We start from the raw sequence: 8,541 nt of genomic DNA on the forward strand, positions 1-8,541 counted from the left end.
TTCTGAGAGTTAAGGTGGCCATACACGGGCCGATAAAAGCTGCCGACAGACTGTGTCGGCAGCTTATTGGCCCATGTATGGGTGCCCCCGACGGGCTTCCCCGATCGAGATCTGGCCGAAAGTCGGCCAGATCTCGATCGGATGGGTTTAAAAATCCCGTCGGATCGCGGCCGCATCTGTTCGTTGATGCGGTCCCGCAATCCGACCGCCCGTTTGAGAATGCTAGGATCCGATCGTTGGGCCCTAGGGCCCACGATCGGATCTGCCCGATATTGCCCACCTCAAGGTGGGCATATCGGAGGGAGTTCCGCTCGTTTGGCGACATCGCCAAACGAGCGGATCTATCCATGTATGGGGACCTTAACACTGTGTAGGAATGTGATGGCCAAGGGGTAACTGACAGGACTCCAGGACAACTCTAGGTCAACTTCATCTATCACTTTCTGGGACTCAAGCTCTTCCAGTAATGCTCGCAATGCAACATTTTCTTAGAAAATATCCCAACCAAACACTGGTTTCACTACAACCAAGTACACTAACATTTTCATTTTAAATGTTTTTGCTTGCCACTTATTTCCTCTAGGTCCTGTATATCATGACCGTTATAAATTAAAATATTCTAGACATATTTTGAATAAAAGGAAAACCATACCCTCAAAATAAACTTAACCAACTGATATCATATTAAAAGGACTATTAATCGGCTTGGGAGAATTTGACCTGTTTAGTTTCGCCAAAAATGTTGCCAACGCCCATTAAAGTCTATGAGCGTCATTTTCGTGGCGAAACAAGGCAATAAAATTCGCCCAACCCTAACTATTAAATTATCTTACCAAACTGGAATATAGATATCAGTAAATATTGCCCTTATACATCTCTTACCTTGACCCACCATTTCGTAATGGTCTGTGTGCTGCCTCAGAGATCACCTGACAGGAAATAATGCAGCTCTATCTATAACAGGAAGTGTGAACTTTGGCCATTGATTTGCTGATGTGACCTATCATGTTTGTGTGCCCTTGGTTTGTTTGCGTGCACTGGGAATCATATGATCTCAGGGGGCTGCCCTCAGTACTTAAAATGGCAATTTTCTATTTAGGATTACCCAATGGCACATACTATTTAAAAAGTTGATTTTTATGAAAATGGTTTATTTAGATGGTACATGTGAGCTGTTTTATGCAATATATATTTTAGAGAGACCTTTTAGAAAAGGCCTTGGACATTTTTATACCCAAAGCAAAGTCCATTATTTACTTGTCTAACTGTCATGTTTGTAGGGTTGGCACCTTACCTCCCAACTAATTTCGGGTGGGAGGTGGGGCCATGACCTAGCTGAAGGCGGGACCGTGATGTAGCGGGGGTGAGACATAATGGTGGAGGTGGGGCTTTGACATGGCGATTGGCCGATCGACACGTCAATCACAGGGAATCCTTTCCGGTTTTCCTAATTTGGAAAACCAGGCAGTCAGTTTTGACCCGAATAGCCCTTCAGAAAACCAGGCTGTTCGGGTCAAAATCGGACAGGTGGCAACCCTACACGTATGATATTCCAAAACACAGAAAAGACGCCAAGGTTCCAGTTATGGCTTACGGTTCTACCTATAGCAGCTGCCCTGCGCTTCGAGAGGAGCCCTCTGCTACTCGGATGTCACCAGGTCTTAAAGTGAAAGAACCAAGGCGAGAGTTCTGGGCAGACAAGGGAACTGTAAAGCAGAGGGCAGTCGATCAAACTGAACGGGGGTCAATAACCAGTTCATCAGTGCAGTACAGGATCAGGATCCGGAAGAAAAGTCAGAAAACAGGCAATGGTCAGGTCAGGCAGCAAATCAAGGTCAAGAACAGGAAAACCGGACAATAAGCACACCCAGGAACTAACTGACAAAAGACCTATGGTGGGAAAAGCGAAACGGTTGTGGCGGTTAAATTTTTGAATTTCACGCCAGCACGATGACGTCATATTCAGTGCGCCAAAAGAAAAGGACATGAGCGCCACTCGGAAGCTGAAGGATATGGGCATCCCCACTGCCCCACTAGAATACACTACACTATATTATACTACCATTTCCAGCTTTATAATAATACTTGTGTATTGATTTACTGATCAATATACTCTGCCAAGTTGTTGTTGTTGTTTTCCTTCCATGAAATGTTGCGGCCGAGAAAATGAAATAAATAGAAGCCTCATCCAGACAGTGTGTGCGCTTGGGTACTGGTTAAGAACTTTATTAGCTGGGTAATTAAAACCAGCTGTAATCTGATCAGGTGAATATCATGGTTACAAAATGAAGGAAGCCATTAGTAGGAAATGTTGTGCTACAGGCAGACATCAAATCAGTTTAAAGAGATTGGATTTCAGTGTTCATACGCTTACTCCATTACTGTAATGTGCCACTCAGCCGGCTTGATAGCGCGCAAGCTGAGAAAACACTTATAATGCAGTAGTGACATCTATGTGAAATGAGCTCCATAAACGCAGGAAAGAATCCTCTGGGGCTTTGGCGAACCTGACAACGCAGACACAATTCCCGTTACAATTGCGAGCAGCATCGTGCAGTTGTCCTGCTCATTACTTATTATCTCCAGTTACTTCTCTGCTTCGGGTTTAAATGTAAATATTTATGTCACGCCGGGGTTTCTTAACCCTTGCCAGAAAGAGAAAGGCCCAGCGCATGCTGTGGTTCACCAGATGGGTTACAAGTGCTTATTGCAATTGTTTACAGGATTCACAGAAGATGGGGCCACTTCCTACAACAGCAGAATTCCCCTGGTAGTGTGGGTTATTGTTTACATTGTGTTAATCAAATGCTCTATGGGTATGGCTGGTATCCCTTTAACTAGCCTAGTAAACATTAGTATTGGCCATAGAAATATTTGCAGATTTCATTCCAGATGATCCGAGAAGCTAAAATGATCCATAGTGATATGTTTACCAAAACGCTTATCCCCAGGAGCACAGTATTGTGTTTAATGTTAGAAATGTAATAAACATTATTGCGGTCAAGTGCTCCATGTTCTACTGAAACCTAAGCCTTTTTTCATATACTAGTATAAATATATTTTAAGAGCAAGAATTGAAAACACTGCTTGCCTTGACAGAGCATTTCCACAGACGTCTTGCCCAATTTCGGGTTTTACAAGAAAGCACCTGATCCTGTTATAGGATGAATGGCAAAAAACAATTCTGGGATGGAAATGCCTACATGACCAAGACTCTTCTTGGTAGACTCAATATGATGTAAGGGATGAGCTTCAATACAATATATACAGACATATTGTTGATACTTTATGATTCAGGAGACATTACACCTGCTAGCTTATCCCATATACAGGAATGGGGTCTGTTATCCAGAAACAGAAAGGCTGTAATGATGTGCAGGGCCAGATTTTCTGGACTCTCACATGACCCTAACCTGCCCTCACCCAACTCCGCCCGTCCCCGCTTGACTCCTTCTTTTAAAGACCCATGCCCGCCGAAGGAACCCCTCAACCTGAACCCGAATACTTGATGAGGCAGCCGGCCTGAACCCGCGGGTTCCAGTGGTTTCCGGACAGCCAGCATATCACTTGAAGCCTTTTTCGTGAAAATAATAAAGCAGTGCTGTGTACTTGATCCAAACAGAGATATAATTCAAGGGAATGTCAACTAGGGATGCACCGAATCCACTATATTTGAATTGGCCGAATCCCCGAATCCTTCGCGAAATATTCGGCTGAATACAGAACCGAATCCAAATCCTAATTTGCATATGCTAGCCACTAAATAGGGAATGGCCATAAAATAGGCCAAATAAATGTCTAGCAGCATGAGGGCCCACTGAATTTTCCTGGTATCCCTGTGGGCCAGTCCGACATTGTATTGAAAAGAATTATATGCTTATAATGATAACATAGCAACATAGTAAGTTAGGTTGAAAAAAGACACACGTCCAACAAGTTCAACCTTTTAACTCTATTTTAACCTGCCAAACTTATGTTTTCTTTTATTAGGCAAGTTTTTGTTTTGGGGTTGACTTGCCCTTTAAGCCTTATAAGAGGCAAAATCAGCCTATTGGGTTTATTTAATGTTTAAGTGATTTTATAATAGACTTAAGGTATAAAGATCCAAATTACAGAAAGATCCATGATCTGGAAAAGCCCAGGTCCAGTGCATTCTGGATAACATATATATTCCTGTATTTATTGCACTTTTGACTTTTTAACTGTGGCTAAAGTTCCCCCAAACAACAGTGGTGATAAATTAAACAACTGCAATATTTTGTTTCCGAATTCAGTCAGTGGAATTGCTTACACCTACTGCCAAAATATCCAGTCTTTGCTGCCATACTTGTAGCAGTTCTTTTTCAATATTATCTTTATTATTATTTTTTGATGAAATATTTGTCAAGAGGAAATCAAAAGTCAATTTGTATATATTAAAAGATAACTAAAGCCAATATTCAAACAATTGGGCCTCTTCTAAGGACCTCTTCTCCCCAACTACATCAACCAATATTGGCCTGGAACATAATATTTGTACTTGGATAGCGAGCTGTGGATTAGGAGATGGAGAGATTCTGACAGGACTAGAAGCTGGGCAAATAGATAAAGATAAGGATATATATTTTTAGGACAGTTTTAAGGTCAATAAAAGTACAGTAGTGAAAATATGATTCTGTAGAACAAGTGAAGTAGAATTCATTGTATGTGCCTTGAATACAAATAGTGGGATGTCTAAATCAATATACCACGTAAGCAGAGAGCTAAGTTAACATATCTAGTGTTTGACTGGGGGTATCACATGTGATGATTTAGTGACCAAGGCAGGAAGAATAGATGGAAACTAATAAGGGGCCAAGGATAGAACATTAATGAAAACCTACCGAAATAGGTAGAAGGTAAAAAAGCTCAGCTGCTTGGAACACTGAAGGTTTAGCTTAAAGAGGTAGTAGTTCACCTTTAAAGGGATTCTGTCATGATTTTTATGATGTCGTTTTTATCGTACACGGTTTACACTGCAAATAATTCAATCTACCATCTAAAATTTCATTTCTGCAAGTGTATTTTTGTGTGTAAAATTCCAGCAAGTGTATTTTTTTTAATTCATATTATTAGTGTGTAGGGGCCATCGTAGGTCATTTTGCCTGGTCATGTGATTTCAGAAAGAGCCAGCACTTTAGGATGGAACTGCTTTCTGGCAGGCTGTTGTTTCTCCTACTCAATGTAACTGAATGTGTCTCAGTGGGACCTGGATTTTACTATTGAGTGTTGTTCTCAGATCTCAGATCAAATGACTAGGGGCTCCTGAAAAACTGACAATATGTCTAACTTCATGTCAGATTTCAAAAATAAACAAAATCTTGTGTTAGGGAGCTGCTATCTGGTTACCTTCCCATTGTTCTGTTGTTAGGCTGCTGGGGGGGGGAAGGGAGGGGGTGATATCACTCCAACTTTCAGTAAAGCATTAAAAAGTGACTGAAGTTTATCAGAGCACAAGTCACATGACTGGAGGCAGCTGTGAAACTGACGATATGTCTAGCCCCATGTCAGAGGTTTGCTCTTTCTAGAAACGGATTTCAGTGCAGAATTCTGCTGGAGCAGCACTATTAACTGAAGTGTTTTGAAAAAAAACTAACTTTTAATATGTTAAAGAATGACCCATTCTTAGCAACTTTTCAAGTATTATATTTTTTTTATTATTTCTTATGGTTTCTGAATTATTTGCCTTCCTCTTCTGACTCTTTTGAGATTTCAAATGGGCTTCACTGATCTTTGCTGCTAAAATACTATTGTATGTATTGTTGCTTTTAATTATATATCTTTCTATTCATATTTCCATCTAAATAATAAATAATAATATTTATAACCATAAATAATGAGTTGAAAATCGTCTCTGAATACCAATGTCTGCATCATACTCAAATTCGATTTAAAGGTGACCCCTTTAAAGGCTAACCCTTTAAAAAGCAGAAAGATAATCAAGAGAAGTCAATGTCATTGCATCAAAGAGTGTGGAGAGTCTTGAAGAGGAGAGAGGGTGAAAAAAGGTTCAAATGCTGCAAGGAGATCAAAGAGTATTAGTAAGGAGAAGTGGTTTTTGGTATTCTTTATCAGGAACTATTTTTGGTGAGTCATGGAAGAGCAGTTACAATGAGGTGGAACAACCCAGACTATGTCGGGACTAGCAGACAATATTTAATGAGACAGTAGGTCAGAATGTTATAAATAAAACACTCAAAGAACTTGTACAAAAAGGAAATAAGTAAATGTTTAGAGGTCAAAAAGACATGGGGTGGATATATCAAAAGAATTTAAAATTTCCCTTTCTCTGCTAGTTTTTTTCTCCAGTGTTAATTTATTCTTTGTGGCCATAAAGACTGAGAAAATGGATCTTGTCAAGCATAAACTATCCATTGGCATAAACTATCCATTGGCAGAATTAATCGTACACAAGCCCATATTTATTTACATTTTTCACATGGCTCCATTGAGAAAGCGTGATTGGGGTTTTTTGCCATGTCTGACCTGGAGAAAAGGGGTTCTTTTTTAAAAAAATCTTTAGTTAATAGAGGAAATATGTTTCAAAAAATGACTGAAAACCCCCCCAAAAAAGTGATTTTTTAAAAACGTGAAACAAATCACAGACCTGCTGGAAAAACACAGGTTGCAGCTGAAAAACTAGGCAGGGGAGAAGATGTGACTTTGATAAAAGGTTTCTTTACAGGGATGCTGTCATAGAAAAACATGATTTTTCCAAAACACATCAGTTAATAAAAGAGCAAACAGATTTTTTTATATTCAATTTTGAAATCTGACATGGGGCTAGACATTTCGTCAGTTTCCCAGCTGCCCCTGGTCATGTGACTTGTGCCTGCACTTTAGGATGGAACTATTTTCTGGCAGGCTGTTATTTCTCCTACTAATGTAACTGAATCAGTCTCAGTGGGACTTGGCTTTTACTATTGAGTGTTGTTCTTAGATCTTCCAGGGAGCTGTTATCTTGTGTTAGGGAGCTGCTATCTCATTACCTCCCCATTGTTCTTTTGTTTGGCTGCTGGGGGGGGAGGGGGTGATATCACTCCAACTTGCAGTACAGCAGTAAAGAGTGACTGAAGTTTATCAGAGCACAAGTCACATGACTGGGGGCAGCTGGGAAACTGACAATATGTCTAGCCCCATGTCAGATTTCAAAATTGAATATAAAAATATCTGTTTGCTCTGATGTGTTTTGAAAATTACATGTTTTCCCATGACAGTATCCCTTTAAATGGGTCCTTCACCCAAAAAGCTATTTTTCACCCAAGGCCCCGTGAAGACCTTGTTGCCCCTATTCGGGCCATGGGGTCCCCGGATGAAAAATGCAGAAAATAATTAACCAATCTACAGGACTTTTTCAGTTGGCAATGGTCAAATTGATTTTCCTGGTATCATATCAAGCTTTTTGAAACAGTTTTCGCATTTATGAACCTTTTCTGACTTTCGGAAAACCATTTGTGGCATTCTGAACCGTTTCGTGACTTTTCTCCAGAATTACAAAAATGAGCATTCAAATGCATTTATGAAATCATTGCTGCTTTTTTTTCTAGATAGCGTTGTCCAGCTTTGAGCAGTCTATGCTATGGGCCAAGAATGTCAGCATTTTCAAATTCTCTCCGGTGACATTTTTTTTATCACAATGCAATTTTAAGAGGAAGTCGGATAATTTTCCTGACAATCTAAATTTAAAGGGATACTGTCATGGGAAAACATGTTTTTTTCAAAACACATCAGTTAATAGGGCTACTCCAGCAGAATTCTGCACTGAAATCCAATTCTCAAAAGAGCAAACAGATTTTTTTTATATTCAATTTTGAAATCTGACATAGAGCTAGTCATGTGACTTGTGCCTGCACTTTAGGATGGAACTACTTTCTGGCAGACTGTTATTTCTCCTACTTAATGTAACTGAAGGAGTCGCAGTGGGACCAGGATTTTACTATTGAGTGTTGTTCTTAGATCTACCAGGGAGCTGTTATCTTGTGTTAGGGAGATGCTATCTGGTTACCTTCCCATTGTTCTGTTGTTAGGCTGCTGGGAGGGGGAAAGGGAGGGGGTGATATTACTCCAACTTGCAGTACAGCAGTAAAGAGTGACTGAAGTTTATCAGAGCGCAAGTCACATGACAGGGGGCAGCTGGGAAACTGACAATATGTCTAGCCCCATGTCAGATTTCAAAATTGAATATAAAAAAATCTGTTTGCTCTGATGTGTTTTGAAAATTACATGTTTTCCCATGACAGTATCCCTTTAAATGGGTCCTTCACCCAAAAAGCTATTTTTCACTTAGAGGCCTATTTATCAACATTCTCATTTTAGTCATTTTAGAGTTTTATAGAACCATAATTAAACTCTATTCCTCTAAAATCCCAAATGCCATATATTAAAATATATAAAATTTATTTAAAAAAATGCTGAATCATCCGCAAAAAATGCAAATACCTCTAAAATATTGAATTTTTCAGTCAATTACTAACGGGGAAAAAGCTCAAAAATGGCTGAAAAATGGACCAATAGGATCAGCAC

The sequence above is a fragment of the Xenopus laevis genome, chromosome 4L, assembly GCF_017654675.1.
Source record: "Xenopus laevis strain J_2021 chromosome 4L, Xenopus_laevis_v10.1, whole genome shotgun sequence".
Classification (NCBI taxonomy): domain Eukaryota; kingdom Metazoa; phylum Chordata; class Amphibia; order Anura; family Pipidae; genus Xenopus; species Xenopus laevis.